The sequence below is a fragment of the Phaenicophaeus curvirostris genome, chromosome 6 (assembly GCF_032191515.1).
Source record: "Phaenicophaeus curvirostris isolate KB17595 chromosome 6, BPBGC_Pcur_1.0, whole genome shotgun sequence".
NCBI lineage: Eukaryota > Metazoa > Chordata > Aves > Cuculiformes > Cuculidae > Phaenicophaeus > Phaenicophaeus curvirostris.
This window is the reverse complement of record NC_091397.1, coordinates 46,001,366-46,020,449: the sequence shown is the minus strand read 5'-3', so window position 1 is coordinate 46,020,449 and position 19,084 is coordinate 46,001,366. Positions and strand designations below refer to the sequence as shown.

General features: G+C 38.7%; 1 protein-coding gene across 1 annotated transcript in view; it reads right to left on the bottom strand.

Moving 5' to 3' along the window:
- RBMS3 (RNA binding motif single stranded interacting protein 3) overlaps positions 1–18,880 on the bottom strand; it is a 614,750-nt gene extending 595,870 nt beyond the window's left edge. The window contains exon 1 of the mRNA XM_069860070.1: positions 18,819–18,880. The gene's annotated coding sequence lies outside the window, so the exon portion shown is untranslated. The remainder of the gene's footprint in view (positions 1–18,818) is intronic.
- Between the last annotated feature and the right edge of the window lie 204 nt (positions 18,881–19,084).

Here is a 19,084-nt window from a genome sequence, read left to right as displayed (position 1 = left end):
AAGGTAAAAAAAGTTAAACAGAAATGCAACAAATCAGTACAGTAGAGAAAAGTCATGACAAAGTTCATAGGCAAGATTTTCCATGTGGAATCAAATCTAATAACTATGAGAATAAGTATGAGAATTATAGTTATCTTTGCAAACTAGGGGAAAGCACATAGCAAAGAGAGAGCAGGCAGTCCCAAAAGATGAAATATTTTATGCATATGACAAAACTAAAAAGAATGAGAGCAGTTTTAAATCACAGACTAGTATCAACACCAAGGACATGTTTCTGTGTAGCGGGCACAAAGCAGATAACACAAATAAATGGCTCCAGAGACAGCAAGGGAGATCAGAATTACATCTTCAGCTCTTTGCTAGAAACAGCCAGGGAAGTAAACACAGTATAAAAAAAACCCCAACAATTTGAATCTCTGACTGGGACCAGAGTGACGTATGAGACCGCATGCTTGTTATCCTCCCAAAGATTACACTGTTACCTGAAGAGGTATGAACAGTACAACACGCATCTTTCCCTAAAACGATTAGGCGAATTCAAAAGTTATTTAGCTTCATAGTGTGTAAAAAGTTAGGCCTATCTGAATCTGTGCTAAAAACCATCCCAGTCCAGTCCTGAAATTCTTCAGTGAGGAAAAAAGGACCTTTCAGCACACACTCCTGCTGCTCCCAGTGTCCACAGCTTTCATGCCAGGGCCACGTCTGCTGAGGGAACAAATGATCACCCAAATTAAAAAAACAAAAAAAATCTGGCAAATGGTTAACTGCACACAATCCCACCATAATAATTTTCAACAGTGGGAAGCTGTATATAAGAAGTATCATTGATGGCGTGGTAAAACAGACTTGCTAGATGCTGTGGATGGCAAACACCAAATTCATTGTGAGTTTGCAAATGAGAGCATGTTTTAGCAAAAGAGAGTGGTTGTCAAGAGGACAACTGTGTCTGGTGAAACAAACGGATAGGTTGGATAGTGGTCTAACACTCATATCAGCTAAGTGACACCTGGGATGGGATGGAGGCCTCACAGCCTGGTGTTGCTTCAGTTAAGGGCAGAAACACCTCCAAAAGCACATAGTGACCTCCCCACCTTGCAGCCATGGCAAACTGCCGAGTCCCCACTTCTGCGTACACAAGTGGCCTTGCCAAGGGCCAGTCCACACATAGTCATTGACTTAGCCCCACCTTGCCAAGAGGCACCAAGAAGTTTTCAAAGCGTATAAAACTGATACCATAAAACCCCTTTGGAACAGGGGAGGAAACAAACACCTTAACTGACTGATGGGTCAGTGGGCCTGGACCTCTCTTCCTCCACAAAGAAGAAATGTCTTTTTTGTTAAGAATTACGTGCCTCTGACTGTCAAATGGGGTTTTGTGGGAAAATAACTACTAACTTGAATCTGTCTTGTTACTTGTTTTATATATATATATATGCACTAACTTAACTAGTTGAAGTGTTTAAGCACTAACGCATCAAGTGAATTTATCAACAGCAAACTTGAATTTGTTTTAATCTGTCACTTAAATTAAATTACTGCCTTTAGCATTGCAGAATTCTCTCTGACCAGCATTGCTGCAAGTAGCTGCCCAGTTTGGGCCATGAGCCACAAGTAGTAACTCTGTGTGTACCAGTCTCTTAGGACACTCTCACAGGTAACCAGATTCTGACTTGTGGCAAAAACACATAAGCACACACACATAATCCTTTAGTCACAAACGGTCAACCAAGTCTGGGACAAGAAATGGATTCAACCACACCTAGACATCCTCTCTGAGGGGATGGTTAGAAAACAAAGGGGGTCCACTTTGAATTTTGTGTCTTGATGGGAGGGTCTCCTTCACCCACCAGTCAGAATCTCACCTGTTTAATGTGAGAGAGAGAAGGGCCAGGACTTTATAATCACTGTTAGCACAACTACGAAGTAAGAAAATGTGATAGTAAGGGATACACTGCTGACTTCTGTAAGACAGTCTTATAACAAAAAAGCATAGCATCTGAATGCAAACATGAACTGTTGAATCAAACCAGTTTCAGACTACATCAAGGTAACAAGAAAACTCAAAAGTAAAAAAAATATACAAGGCAAAATTTGTATCAATTTCACTTGCATAGTCAGATGCTGCAGAAAAATAAAAACCCGGATGCTCAAAAATATTTTCGTTATCAAGGTGATTTAAAAAATACTGTGTTACGCACAGCAAGAAAAAACACTTCAGCTCTCTACTAAAAGATACTTCTTAAAAAGTTTCTGAGAACCATGTGGGAGTCACTTTAAAATAGAAATGTCTCAGGAGGCTCTAAAGATACAGTGCATTCCCCAGCAGGGCCATGACTGTTCAAGACCTGATTCAGAACTGCAGTCCATGTCGGGATATTCAAACTAAGCAACAGGCTACAGCCATGCTGAAACACGCGGATTTTCAAGCATAGTAGGGATTGCCTGTTTCACTACAAAAAGCACACAATAACATCATTATCAGAGACAATTATCTAGACATTTGGGAACTGAAAAAAAAGCCTGTAAGACATTTCCTCAGTCACCACTGTAGTCAAGGCAATGGACCATTTGCTCAGCCACGATATCTGAAAATGTGAAGTATCATTACAGTAAACTAGGCTCCCTTGTCTTTGTGTGATTTACCTGGAAATGGGAAGTCAGGCGTATCACACATCATTTCCTTAACACAGAAGCCAGTCAAATGGCAGAACTGAATAGCAGTTAAAACTGTTACGGCTATTCAAGATGAGAAAGAAAACACATGGCAGGCCTTTCTTAAATGAGGCAGTTGATAAAATACTGCAACACCAAAAACGGCGACTGTAAGGCTGATCCTGTGTGACATCTGCCAAACATGCACAATGGTTTGCACAGCATTGAGATGCACAAAAATGACGCTGCTAAATCAGCAAAAAATAAGGTCAGTTGCCAAAAAGGTTGCCAAAAAGTTGCTAAAGTGATTGCTTGCATTAATAGAACAAGGTAGATCTTATTGGTTGTAACAAGATGTTAAACAGCTTTTTTATATAAAGCCCTTACCTTGTGCTCCTCATGGTGTTTTTGACAGATCTCTCACAGGAGAGACATTTACCAATATGTAAGGCCTATGGCACAACACAGTGCATAGAACAGGTGCTTCTGAGAGCACCTGATGGAAGCTTGAGAAAATGCAAAGCAAAGGAGCTAGTCTGGATGTTAAACTGTTTTGGCTATCTCCCTTTTAACATTTAACAGTGAATAAACTTAAGAAAAAACACAATTAAAAAAAAAAGAGCCTCATCTAATCTGAAAAGGTAAAAAGAAGAAAAATTACATCAGAAACTAGAATTTATTGAAGCTATTTTTACTAGAACTTTATTATTACTGTCAATCCAAAACTTCCATACAGATTGAAATAAAATAAAAAACCTCCCCATTTAAAAGCAGATATAACCACCCCTTGATATATACAGTACCTGAGAAAGAACGTAAACATATTGATGTTTTACTTACTACCACCCTGTATACAGTCTCACTAGATATTAATTAACACATGAAAATGTCCAGGGTACTTAAGAGCTAGTTAGAGTAGAAACTATACAATGTGATCCCAAATTCAAGCCGTGGGCTGAATAAAGACATGATCTCAATATGCTGCTGATATATAAAGACAGACCTTGTAGTATACGAAGGTTACCATCCCCACGTAACACAGCACACTGCATTCCACCACCTCTATTACTCTGCTCACGCACTGCAGCAGAAGTGGGGGAGCACAAGCCTGCTCTTAGCAATGTGCATTTGTGGTTGCATACAGGATGACAGTCAAACAATATGCTGTTGCAGAAATACAGATCTGCTATCAAATGCCTTTTTCCTTCCTTTTTAGTTTTAAGCCACTAAGCCACAGGAACATCGTGACTGTATGCCCAATTGCCCCAAGAGTATCAGGAAGCGCCTTTGAAGTGTCATAATCTGTAATTTAAACCTGTAATACATCTTTATACAGTAGACTGCAACACCTCCTTAAATGCAGAAGAGGTTTTCCTTACACACACATTTTCAGTCAGGAAGAAATTTCTCTTTTAAGTGGATTTTAATACATGAACCAACTTAAATTAACAGTCTTTAGCAGTTTAAAGCATGCAGTAGAGGTTCTGTATTTGCAGCCAGCTAGATGAAGGCTGACACAGATAGTAACATCTAGGACGTGTGACATTACAGATGATACCATGTCCTTAAACAGATTCCATTATGCCCAGGTATGTAACGAGCTGCAGTTGTTTCAGATAACCGAGTGACCTTTCTGCCATATGTGCTTTGATACTTAAGTAAAGTAGGCCAAATTCAGGACAAAATACCAGATTTCACTTTGAATTTTGCCTCCTCTTCACCAGTTCTTTCACATGCAATACCAGTTATAAAAAGCATATACAATAAGCCACCATCGAGCTTTCAATACTTTGTTCACCAGGATGCAAGTGGGATTTCATTCACATTCAGCAGTGCTGTGCAGGGATCAGGCTCAATTAAAGCACTCACGCTTTTTAGAATTCTCCATAGCTTTCCTCTAGGAGAATTATCACAGTGCAATCAGACCACATCCTCACTAAGAAGGTAGTCTAGAAACAAGAATATGCCATGCTGCGTTTCTAAATTACTGCAAGCAGCTGAGTAAGCAACATATTAGCTGAACAGGAAGCCAGACATGTTTGAAAATACAATTACTGCAATGTTAATGTGTCACTGTCACTGATCTGGACTTTAGAGTTGCCTTTCAAAGGGAAGGTGACTAAAAGTGGTAATTTTGAAATGTAGTGGGTGGGATACTGTCCCAGGACTCGTGTCTGGGAGTCTTGGTATTAATTGTTACAGTAACATTTTTCATAACAATTTTTTACACCTCCTCAAAGCACCAAGTAAAAATTCCACTGACACCAAGTTGTTTGATGACTTGAATTCTCTGCTGCAACATTTCCCTGTTCCAAATCATCAGCAAACATCAGAAGCAGCTATAGATACTCCAAAGTATAGGTTTAATAAACTGAGAAGCATATCAAGGATCTGGTTGAAAAATATTTTAAGATTTAATACTTCTGCCTCCTCGTGGCAGACGCTGGAATGAGCCTCTCTCAAGAGCTAGTTCAGCTGTAAATGCGTCTCACAGCTCTGAAGAACACAGGAGTGTTGACTCTTCTATAAAATCATCAGAAAGCAGCTTACAGTTAATTTTGTAACTGTGACAAACCACAAGAAGTTGCAAGACAAAAAGAAGTGAGAAAAAGCCTCACTGAAAAGTTTGTGGTGCTCCCTCCCTCTTCCCAAGTTTGTGGTTGTTTAGCAAATCTCTGCAGGCACCAGCAGCTAAAGGGAAAGCGAAGCTGAGCAGTATCCCAGACAGTCATCCAGAGGTCTTAGCAAGCTGAGCTCAAAGTTCTCCAGCATTTTCTGAATGCTAACTCTATCTCACCTATCCTTCATGTGGAAATTGGTGGCTTTGACGTGGAAAACCTTAAGTCGCTTGAGATTGTCTGTGTGATGCTTATTTCTCTTCTTGCTACATTGACACATATAGAATATGCCGTGGTGATAGACGACTGTCACACCGCAGCAGAAGCTGAAAGACTGAGCCCACCCTACATGTGGAAATTATTCTTTATAACCTAGCACAACCTCCACTTTTGGAAAACATCACATAATCCACATTTAAGTAACAACAGAACAGCTGTAGCAATTCAGAGTAAATGTCCAGGTGGGTACTATCCTCCTTCAGGTCAGATATGACAAAGTATCACATAAACTGGAGTTGGAAGTTTGGTCATTTAGTTTACCTCTGGCTCTAAAGAAATAGTGCTAGTTTTATTGTAATTCAGGGATCAAATGCAGTGGTTCTTGAGAAAGATCATATTAAGGGCAATATAGGAGAGAGACTGGAAGATTCAAAATTCATTCTGCAGATGTTTCTATAATGCAATGGGGCAAAACACACCAACAAAATTTAAAAAACAGTACAGCTTGTAAGTCCCTAAATAAAAGCTTTCTCACTAACAACAAAAAATAATCACTCTAAATTTAAACGTGAGGAACTCCAAAACAGTTCTGGCATAAGAGTAACCATTTAACTGTGACATAAGAACACTCCAGTTCATGGCCACTTTCAATACCAGTCAAAACATATAGCCTTTTACAATTCATTTCTTGTACTTCTTAATACAGCTACACTAACAGTTTTACAGCCATTATTATAGTCAGGATTTCATATTAATACTTGTGCTGCGAAGGCTGGTATAGCCACTATTACTTAGTAACTATAAGACTTCTCAGATCCTACGTTTGGGAAAAAACATCACACAAGACAAAAGACTAAGGAGAACTTTGCAGAAGGCTCTGGACTTTAGAGAACAATGTTTAGATAAAATAAGTATCTACTTCAGAACGCAATTTAGTTTTTTTGAATAACGGACTCTAATGAAAAGATGCTAGACTACCATACAGTGAGGGAAGACTTGGGTCTGGTTATGAAAAGGCATGAAAAGCCTTTCATTCTGAACTGGCTGTTTATGTTGGCCTATATCAGAACTTAATACCAGTTTCACTTAATTTTCCATAGCTTTCAAAAGCAAGCATTTTGGCACAACATTCCTAGATAAAAATCAACATGCAAAAAGTCATGCAAACAAACATCAGATGACATGCAGCTCAGATAATGCTTCACAACTCAGTTTGTCAATATGTAGTAATTTAATACTTGACCCGTTGCACAGGAGAACAGGGAACAACTGATTGAAGTTCAGGGATAATACACTTATTTTGCCAAACCAAACTCACTAAGATTCCTGCGTTCCGCTAACTAAGCGCAAGATCTCATGAACAACTCCTGAAATGTTGTCTTCTGGCCATTTCATGTTTTTAGTTGTTACTATCAGATACTGAGTGAAGCATACCAAGGATAACACAGAATCCCCTTCCTTCAGAAGTTCCTAAGCTAGTACAGGAAGGTGGTACTACATTCTTCAAAGGAGATAGTTTTTTTGTAGTTTTATTTTCTAAAGGAATACAGACAGAGCTTGCTGGCCTACTGCATGATGGGTCCTACTACAAGTAATCTTCAATTTTCTCCTTGTATGGTCTATTTTCAGTTCAATACAGCTAGATTTCCACTGAGACCATAACATCATCTGTTTATGTATTCTGTCAAGTGTTCCCAAGACCTACTTCAATTGTTTTTCTAAGTGTAGGGCCTCTGCTGTAGGTCCTTAAATAGAGAGCATGCAATATTGATCAAAGTCCTGCTCGCGCTCCATGCGAGATTCAATATATTCCTATTAGATGGATACAAGCAGAGCTTGCTCTTTAGCAGGATAAGCAAGCACTGTACTGCAGGAGACAAGAGAGCTCAGTTGTTATAAGTGGCTTAGAGTTTTGTCTAGTCTTTGGAGACCCTTCTAAAAGTCACTGGGAGAACTAACAACATTTTCTCCCACTCCTTACAGTCAGCCACAATTATGGAAGCACACAGCATAGTTTTACTTACTATTTTCCCTGCTCACAAATGTAAAATATGAAAGGAAAGTCTGCATGCCTTAATTTTGAGTTGAGACATGCTATCGTACTCTGCAAGATAATCGTTTTCCCTCACAAGTTTTGGACAGGATTTTTAGCAACTTGCACACAGCATTCTGTTAAAAGTTTTCCCTTCTTAATTTTGCAGCCATCCAATTAACATCTGCATTTTAACCGGCGCATGAAGAACAACCCAAATCAATCTCAGCCATTGAGGCACTGTCACTCATTCATTGCAGTTCAGATGCTTTCTCTTTGAGCACCATTCACACTTAACAGCAAAAGAAACCAACACAACCAGTCATTCCATTAGAGAGTTCTTACACTGCTGATCACAACTTTGTTTCTACTGAAGCCTGTAGAATTTCTGGTTTCACCACTTCAGCCTTTGCAATAGGTTTATTCGTTTTCTTTCATTTTTGATAGTTTGAATTCAAGTTTGGAGTCCTGTGCAAATCTTCCCCTGCCCCATTATCTTTCATATCCACTACAGCTGAATAGAATACAGCAGATTTATGACCAAAGCTAAGCCAAGCTTATACAGAACTACATTTGCCAGTTCTTTGCCTAGATTATCCCTATTTTAGCTTCTTTCATGGAAGAGACAAATATTTCGTTTAGACTGGAATTAGGGTCCTGGCCTCCAACATCAGCAAACTTTGAGGTATGACTGTATGTTATTTTAGGCCCTATGCTTTTTTAACAATCCCCATACCCTAAATGAGTGAAACATTGGTGCTTATTAAAATAATCCCAGACAAAGCTGATAGCCCACTTCATAGATAAGATAGTGGTCACTCTACAGGATATTCTCAGGCACTGGCAAAACTGCACCATACTAAAGATAATCAACATGAACCTTGGAAACAACTCTCCAGTAGGGTAGCAAACTGGATAAAATGCAAGTTTCAGGGAATCTGAGGAAGCCCACTGATTTCTGCCAGCAACACATCAAGAAATTCTCAGAGATTTTCCCTGTAGGTCTAAACGCTGATCATTAGCATGACACAGGATCTCTAGATATGCTGGGAGAAACATCACCCTGAACTTCATGCTGAATTTAATTGCTGACATAAAAGTCTCATTTTCTTCCTAGCATGACATTCACATGTTTCACGACATTCCATCAATGCTTACTATTAATCACTGAGTAACAAATTCAGTGTTAATAGAGAATGGAAAAAAGCACTGTCTTTTTTTAGAAGTATAACTTGATTTCAAATATCAACATAGCTTGAACAAACAAAAAAAGGAGCGCTCATACAATCAAGATCTTGCAACTAATTCATACCTCGAAACACGAGGACCAGTAAATATCTTGATATAACCAATTTTTACTAGTGTTCAATAACTTTTCAAGCTTACATAGAGCCATGTAGTGGAAAGCAGAGGTCACAAGCTGCTGAAGCAAAGCTGAAACATTGAGATCTCTAAGTAAAGAAAGTTTCTTAGCCAAGGCCTGCTCCAAGATTAGACAAAGAAACTCTAGAAGGAGTCCACATCCAGAAAACAACCTGGAACAAACGGTCTTAACATTGAAGACAGAGAGTATCTGTTTGCTGACTTAGAGATAACCTGAGTTGTATCTGTTGAAGAACTGGTCCATATGTTCAAGTGGTATTTCCCAGCTCCAGCTTTTATGATTTTATGATTGCAATTTCATTGCTACAGGGTAAATACATTTTAAATTAGCCTATATAATGAAGCTCTAAAGTTGCCATGACAGTTGCAGAAAAATGCCTTGTCGTTTCTCATTACAAAGCATAACCTATTCTTATAACCAAATCAGCTTTTTCAGCTCTTCCCTCAAATGTAGCCTGCAGATCTGTTTTTGTTGATCCACCAATTGTTTCTTTCAGATATGCATGGTTAAATATCAAACAGAACGATCGTCATTTAGATTATTAAAACAATCAATCAGCCAGCTTTGTTCTCTTTCTTGTGAAAGACAGGAAAGGGGAAAGGTTTTAAAGAACATTTTTTTTCAGGAGCTTGTTTAGAAAGACAGAGAAACAGTTCTGTGCCACTAGCCCTGGTCCGACAGTCTTCCCTAGACATACCCCTGACCCCAGTCCTGCCCCTCAACACAGCTCAATGCCAGCTGTTTCTCCTCCAAAAGTTAGCCATACCCCTCAGATAATGTTTGCTCTGAAAAATCATCAACCCCTTTGTGATTGCAGCAGAAGGTGGATCTAGCTACAGTCTCTTTGTTGTTTTTCCATTCCAGGTTTAAGGCTTCAGGAATATTGAAGATGAGAGGTACAGAGAGCAGAGCCCATCTGTTATTTTTAAGTAAGAGGACAGGGACATATAAGTCTCCTAAAAATAACTTAAACTCTTCTTCTCCCACCTATTTTCCAATCTTTAAAAACATTGGAACACTGAAAAAAGGTGGGGAAGACACAGTAATACACATGTAGGCTGCTACTTGTCATACTAATCATCTTTTGCATCAATTTTATTACATTATCTAGAAAGCAAAATTAAAAAAAAAAAAAGAAACCTCTATGAATTGTTCATTCCAAGAACAATTAAATCTAAAGTAAGACGAAATCATGATGAATTGCTGACAAGTGTTAAAACATCATGTGCTGGCAGCTCCTTTTTCTTTTAAGAAGATGTCATAGCAAAGTCACAACCAAAAAGTCTACGGTAGAAGATACGAAATGATACATACAATAGAACATGAGGCAAGATATTTGTATGTAAAATCCTTTGTCAACCTTTGCTGTTAGTCAACACACACACACCCCAGCATAATTGAAAGACTTTACTCTAAGATTATGTACGGCTTCATACAATATTATCTGAAGTTTATCTGACAAGATCTGAAGCTTGAGAAAAGTCGGGAATAATGTTGCTAGATGCAGCAAGGAGATAGTTTGCTTAAAAGACTCAGATTTAAAGAGTTCTGAATTCAATCAATCCAATATAGAATTTAGTTAGAATTCAACTGTGTAGCTGTGTGAACAACAAAACTAATTAAGCCCGATAGTGAATGTACACATGTCTTGCAGCTGATTGACTTTAATTGAATTATTCCTTAAGCTCTGGAGTGAGGTCATCCATTAACGAGAAAATCGGCACGAGAGAGAAAGTTTAGCCTCATTCTTGAAAAAACACAGGCACCAACAACTGAGACTTCTGCCCCATTGTTAGGAAATCCATAACATCATTCTCCCCCATGAGTTGCCTGATGGCTAATGAAGGGTGATCTCGTGCTTTCCTTTCGTGTGGCACTACTAGCCTCTCTCCTCTCCTGTGCTCTTATGCTTTACACAAAAACTTCACATCTCCAGAAGGTTCAAGAAGCTTGCACTCTTCCCTTTCTTGACCAAATTTGGTCAAAATAGGCCAGGTTACAGGGAGCATTCACAGCTAGAATATCAATAGGCTTCATTCACTAAGAAAAACAAACTGAAGAGTCATGGGAGGAACATTCTAGGAAGTTCTCAAACTGACTACCTGCAGTTCTGAAGTGAGGTTTCCAAAATAGGCAGGGCAGATTTCACAAGATGTGATAAAGGGAAAATTTTGACTTTTTCGGTTTAAAATCAGTAAAACACTATTGGTATCAGTCTTGTTGAAATTCTCCTTCTAGAAAAAAAATATAGTTCTGAGTGATAAAGTAAGCGTAGCTGACAGACACTTTTGGGAAACGCTTCATGTCTGTGGAAGTCATCACAAATGCTGTTACTTCCCCCTCATCCCCGGCACACACACTTCTCTATGCAAACTTGAGCAGATACTTAGCATAACCCATTCATTTGGTTATTTGCCATCAAAAATAGTTACCCAACAAGTGAATAGAGTAAGGAATGTTAGCTAGTCTAGAAAAAAATCCTGCTATGGCATCTGCTTAGAAACATCGTTTTGAACAACAGCTTTTCCTTGCATGCCGTTTTCAAGGTTAGCCAGGTTATAGATGAAATCTTCTGAAACTCAACTTCAAAATGCAACAAAATACCAATGATATCTCTGACTGAGTAATTATGAGAAAGAAAACACATTATATATATATATATATATATTCTATATTTCCCTCTCATACTTGTAGAAAACAGTACTGCATCATAGAAGAGTCCTGATATGTTTTTATAACAACTACACTAAAAGTTTCAGGTTTAAACACAGTAATCAGGAGAAAGTCCTAATCTTTGAATCATCAGGTCATTGATATAGCACATAGACAAGAAACTGCAGGGAGAGGGGGAAGGCCAGAATTCATTGAACAGACCTATTAGAGCCATCTGGCTTAAAAGAGTGTTATAATAATACAGCAGCTAAAAAGGGCTTTAGAAATTTAACATAATTAGTTTACCAAGACTTAGAACATTATAACTTCCACAAAGCATGCACTCTCCAGACTTCAGGTAATGTAATACTATAGTCATATTGTTGTATAATGGGAACTAATGCCCAAATCCCATGTTTGGCGAGGGATATGTATACATATCTCTAACTTACGGAATGGTCTAGAAGGATCAGTTCTATAGACTGAAAAAGACAGTTTTCCTCCATTTTGTCACTTACACTAACCCATGAAGCACAAGCCCTGTTTCTAAAAACAAGTTTCAGTTTATTTCTAAAGATACATAACAGCTAACATTGCAACAGCAGTCTTCATCCTGTGGTCCAAAGGGTTTCTCCACAAGCAGTAAGAGAAAGAATGGGGTTAGACCTTACCTATTGCTATTGCTTCCCTCCAGGCACAAGTTCTCATCCTGCTTGCAGCACAGGATGCAGCTTTACATTCAGCTGAGTAGGCTACTTAGTCATTTTGCCAACCAAACAGGTACTTGGATGAGCAACTTTTGAATAACACTATGTACATTTACTCATTTTCTGCCACTGACCAGAAGCAATCAGTTTCCTTTCAAGTCTCTGCATCTTATTTTGCTTAAAAATTCCTTAGCTTTTCATAGCTAAGTTTATATTGTACTTTGCTTGGATACAAGAGCTCTCAAATCTCATTTGGATGAGTTACCTTCACACAATAAAAATAGTTTACACATCTTGCTGTATCTATGCATTTAACTGAGTAGCCAACACAGTGTGCCACGCTCTCTTGTTACTTGCATAGCAGTCAACGATTAACAAGCCTGCTCTGCTCTTGCCGATGACCTTGGCGAAGCTGGGGTAGTCAGCTCAGGCTGCAGATTTCCACTGCTTTAAAAAAAAAAAAACAACCAAAAAAACCACCAACCAAATTGCAGGTTCAATCTTCCTTTATGATGGCTTTCCAAAAGCATCGTGCTACAAGAAGTGGACAACAGATTTTATTGAGGAAGCAGCAAACTCTGGAGTCAGACAGAGCCTTTAACATCAGTGAATTGGAAGAAACTTGCAACCTCTAGCAGAAGAAATGAGCAAATGCTATGTGAGGCAAGACACCAGAAAAACAGTGTCTATTAGTCAGGGTTATATTTGACTCTTATCTACTACTTGAGTTGGTCTTTGTAGCTTTGTGGGGTTCTGTCTAATAATGTGCACAGCGTGGCATATACTATGGAAGTAATAAGAGCAACGAATGGAATACTGACCGCAGATATTTGATTCTTCCAATTCTTCAGTGAACTTAGAAGTATAATAACTCTTCTATATGTCATGCCTTGCAACAACTATTTCACTAGCTAATCTTGCTTCTGCAATGTACTACCTGAACCTCAAATTCAAGTTTAATGAACTCTCTAAGGTAAGCCTAACAGAGGCTTGTTGAAATTTAGTGAGTCCATTCAACAACATGTCAAAAAAACTTGAGACTCTTATTTTTTTCAATATTTGATTATATCCCATGTGTTTATCCAAAGATAATTTAAATAAATATAACTAGGATCAAAGTGCAATGAAAACCAAGCTCAAATGCTATAAAATTATGATGATTTATGGTGTAGTAGGTACATCTAGCTCTCAAAAGATGTATTATGGAAAGCAGGTATTTAGGGGGTTTATACTCAATTTATTGCAAAACTGACAAATTTCCTCTATTAACTCCAATTAATCCCACTAAATTTTGCTACACTTTTTGGGCTATATGCCAATACCAGGAAGCGGTAACATTTCTGTTGCTTGGGTTGTCTGGTCTGCTTTGGGAAAGTTGCCAGATCTTATTTAACCCTTTTAATAAGGTTTAACCCCAGTAGTTGCACTGCGTCTCTCTCATTTTGATAGGCAGACTGGTGCAGCTCAAACCTAGATCAACAGCGATGGAATGTTGTTGTCATTTGACAGGTGTTCAGTGGCTTCTGCGAAAATTGTTGGTGTCCTCAGTATAATTTCTAGTGGACAGGCACTTAACCTAAAGTTTACTGCCACAGTTTGCAATGCTTAGCGGAAAGGCAAAAAGCTGAGTCAGAGAGACAGTGACTTTCTCAATACTGACTTTTTCCAAGTCAGACTTTAGGCATTGAAAGAAAAAAACCCAACGATTATACAAAACAGCCAAATATAGGAATCTTTTTGGTATTTACAATGTAGTGTCTTTCACTAGTTTAAAAGCAAAGTCGCTTCACAGTAATGGATCTTCTGAGCCACTGATAACAAGTTCTCCAATAACCTTTATGTTCAGGCAACATGCTGGATCTCAAAAAGCAAACTCACCATTACCTATCACCTTGTTTGAACAAGTGATGAATTGCACCTACAGGTCCCCATTAATTTGGACAAAAGCAGGCTGTAACCACCCCAACTACTATTGGTTGAGCCGTCCAAACTACTACCAGCAGTCATACCTGGAATGCCTTCTTAAAACTTAACACTACTCTCATACCAAATGGTTGATCACAAGATTTATTTTGAACCTCACGAAATATGAAAGAGACCACTAAACACACAACTATGTATTATTATCTGCTTATCAACACATTACTGTGCAAACACCTACACAGGAAGAATGCAAGAGCAAAAACAAAGCAAGGGGAAATCAGGGACACACACATAGGTATATAACAGGGAGCAAATGAGAGCCAAAGTTACATATATACTGAAAACTCAGACTTGGAATTCAATGAAACAGCTGCCACAATAAAAATGGCATTTCACCTTTCCTAGTTTCTGTTTTCTTGACCAGTATTTCCATCATCTCAGTCATGAAGAAGCTGCACAATAAACTATCACGTGACGTGATAGAAGAGCTAGCCTATTTAAAATTTAGATCCTACAGCGATTATTTATCCATATCCACTGCCTATTTGGATTTCTCCAAGACTACTAACCACTGGGTAGTAAAATATAGTACTTATCTTTGTTTAAAGAGCAGGACATTAAAGAAAAAACACATTCTGACCTTAATTAAAGCACTGATGCCAAAGTTCAGCAATGGACAAAGCTTTGACTACCTGCAAGAAAGCAAGAAGCTTGTGCTGCCAACACCAGAAAGCCAGCAGCAGTGGACCAAGACAGAGGAATATTAGAGAAGTTCATCTGAGAGTCCTCCTGTCCAACTGTCCATTGGACAGTTTCACTTTTTGAATCTTTACTTCATTAACTCGTATGCTAACATCTCGCTAACAGGTACGTAGAATGGGAAAACTCTGAAGCATTCTATATTATTTTTTATGACATTTAAGACATCAATTATTCTGTAGGTTCGTTTAGCACCAAATACTAAAGATACATTCATATATTTCTAAAAATTAATAAAATCTAAGCATCTCTAAAGATACTGCTGTTAACAATTCTTGTGCAAGAGACCTGGAATACTGTCACAAAGATTCTGGCTGACAGTGGAGACCAAATGAGGGGTCTGACTTGACCAGCTCCCTAATGTTCCCATGACTAAGAAGAGACAGCCTGTCTCTCAGTCATTCAGAGGCAAGGTGTCACTGTCTTCTGCTTTTATAAAGCAAATTAATTGTGCAATGTTTGAGTGCTAGCCACTTTTTGTCTCTCATGAACAGTAGGCACCTAAATAAGCAAGTAAGGAGGGTTGTTGTCCCATTCTTTCTTTTCAGACAATTCATCTATGGTTTCTTTCAATGCCTCAACCATAAACTGGCATCTGAAATACTGATTTTCTTCTGCTTTCCTAAGGATAAAAAAATTTTTGATTCATTTTCACATCTACATTGGCTACACCACCCCAATAGTTCTTAGTACTTTAGTTCAAGTCATTACAAGTAATGAGTGAATTGTTACTGTTAAAACTGCTTCTAGGGACAGCTGAGCTGCAATGCCGAGTGGCTTGTGTCCCACCCTGCCTGTGTACCTATGGTTCCTAATACGAGAGACACTGTCCCACACAGGGATCTGCCATCACTGTAAGACACTCTGGCCTAGCTGCCATCCCACACAGCAAAAGCTGCATCACATTAGAAATCAGCTACATCATCATGCCTGATGAAGTGCCACTTCCTTCTTCATTTTCATCAGCCACAAGAGCCAGTCGCACTTCAAGAAGCACACAGTCTCCAGAGTACCACAGAAGGACTACGTTCACTTCAGAGCTTGTCACAAACTTGTGGAAGACTTATTCAAACATCAAGTGATGCAACTAGCCAAGAATGGCAGCATCGGCAATTTCAGCTCATTAACGTCAGTTTGTATCTTCCCCTTGATTCCACCCCTCAAGCCGGTTTAGCGAAGGCAGTAAGGTCCAACACGGCTCCATGGATACCAGTTCAGAAGCTGAGATTTGGTTTGGCTTCACTGCCCACCTCTCAGTCCTTTAATTAAATAGATTAATTGTTTGGCTTCAAAGAAGATCAGACTTTTAGACTACTGGCTTCTTATTCTGACACTGAGAAAGTGGAGTGCTTGAAAAAAGCTAGCTTGAAGCAGGTAGTAATGCCTCTTTCCCAGAGCACTCAGAAGGAACCTCTTAATCAAGTTTTAAAGATGCCTCCCCTGCAACAAGACACTTTCCCAGGCTCAAGAGGCAGGAAAAAAAAAACAAAAAAAAACCCAAAAAAACCACCAAAAACAAACCAAACACACATTCTCTGAACAGCTTCACATAAAAGAAACCTCAAGCACACTAATTCCACATGTCCATGAGAGCGATGAGTTAAATAAGAACTTATTAAAAATCTTCCCCAGAAAGCATATTTGAGATAAACATGCTTCAGCTTATCCAATACAAGATACAAGCATGTCTAGGTAGCACAAAGCAAAATAAGTCAGCAAAAAAATTGTTATTTTCAGTGACTCATTGATCCCATCTGCAGAACTCTTTCAAATCTCTCACCCAATGGACCTTCAAACGTCACACAGATAGAGGAAATGAAAAGAGAAAACTTGGGGGAGGGAAAGAGGGAATCAATTTCACTTCTAACATTTCTTAGATGCATCAAAGGTCTTAGCCATGTAGTTCTATTAGGTTTCCATGTGGATTCTTGTAAGATGTACGCGGAAAAGCCTTCACTGGGTTCACTGCACGAGACTAAAGAAAATGCAGACAATATGAATTTGAACTTTAATCTTTTTCTTTCCTGGAAAGCCATCACAGAAAAAAAAAAAGTTTAAATAAACTATATATAGATGCTGGCAAGTTGCAAGGCTGAATACAAATCTCTGATCCAATACAAATATTTTGCCACTCTCAGCTCATGAGAGCACACAGCAGTATCCAGATCTCCCAAACTGAACCACGGCGTGGCTATACATCCTCACAGTTGGTACTGGTATTTGTAATATCCATCAGGCAAGTTTACAAGCTTATTAAGTCCAAAACACAGAAGACAACAGCTTACAATAAACAAGGTTGAAAAAGAAAAGATTAGAGTGTAAATGACAAAGGAAGGTGAGATTAAAATGTGTGGGGTACAACACAGGTGGAGGGAAATTACCACAGGCATACAGTATCATTTTTCCCCTGCAGATGCTGGATGGTCTAGACATACTTTTAAACAACATTCCTGGTAGTTAGTCCTTCAACCCTGCTAGCAATTTGGCAGGGTTGCGACACACTGAACAAATCTTTAGGTACTTCTCTTCCCCTCCCTCCTTGGAAAGGAAATAGAGTATGTAAAGTGCATTTATACAATGTGTTAAGATGATCTCCTCCTGACTTAGGAACGCGCCTCCCATTAACATGCAGACATGCTGCAAGAGAGGAACAGTCATTGCTGCTTTAGTCTTGTACATATTAGTGGTATTCCATGAACTTTTTCCTGCTTATCACGTGATTCTCTAGGATTGGGCCAGCAATAACCACTGAAAAGAATTAACCTTCTGCCTATTAATTTTTACCCCACAACAGTGAAAATTCAATGTCCAAAAAGTGAAAGAATAAGAAAACATGGAAACTTCAGCAAGAAAAAAACCCCATACTTTTATATGGACAGGAGGCACGAGACTCTTACAGTACTTCGTGAAAGCAGAACTATTAAGACCGGTAGGGCAGTGAAATAGTCAGCTCTCAGCCCATGAATCATTTAGCCCCCTTCTTTCCCATCCTAACCTGAATACAAATTAAATTCATAGTTTCTTTGGCTTTAATTTGAGAGCAAATATTCCTCTCTTAGTAGATATACGTCCTTCATAAAAAGACAAAATCTATGGGGTTTGTTTTGGGTTGGTTAGGTTGTGTGTGGTTTTGTTTGATTTTTTAAAGGACTTGAAGGTAGAAAGAGGTTGGAGAAGGGCAAAAGTAGAAGTTTGGGGAGAAGAAATGTTAACATAATCAACACTGAACAAACACTTGAGTTTCTAAAGAGGAAGTTGCCATGGTCAAAATACATTTTTCTTTGATTACAAAGCAAGCCATGTCATTGACTGTAGTCAAAAAAGTTCTTTTGTTTTGATAAAGTAACAGAAACCCTGGATAATATTCATATTATTATTAAAAAGCCTTTAATAATATTGCTTCCAGGCTATCACTGAATAGCTTTCCCATTTCAGTCAGTGTTCATAAAAAATTTTCCTGAAAGTTTTGGCCATTGTAACTCTACAAGTCACTTTCAAGTAGTGCAGAAAATATTTGGAAGAGGGAAGAGCAGCATGGGAGGACATGAATTCATGCATTGCCAAAGAGCATCAAACACATTTCTAGCTTAAATGACAAGATGCAAAAGATAAGGTGATGAAGCCATGATAACCATCCTGAACCACCCACAGAGAGGGACCACTGCGTTAGAAGAGTCTGAGCTGTACCCTCCATGAACAGCACCTGCATCTTAGAGCCTGCCATGGGACATCCTGCAAGAGCCTCCAAGATCAGCATGACCTAGTTGGGCTAATGCAGGTAGATAACACTCACGGATCCCCTAACAGATTCATTATAAAAGGAAGCAGATGTCAACCCAAGATTCATATCCTTTTTGACAAGGGTATATTACCTGATGGGGCTGTGAACTGGACCATCTGCTGTAGGAAGGAGCACCAGAAGTCTTGTTGACCGTAGTTCTCTGCAAAATAAAACACAGACATGTCAAATATTCACCAACATCTCGCCATACAGTCAGCTTCACTAATCTCATCCATGTAAACTCCCATAGTAAAAAAAAAAAAAAAAATGCTAAGCAAAAACCTCAAGAAGCCGTAAATACAATACAGCAGCATTAAAATCAGAGATAAATCAGAGATGAAAGTTACCCAGATTTGC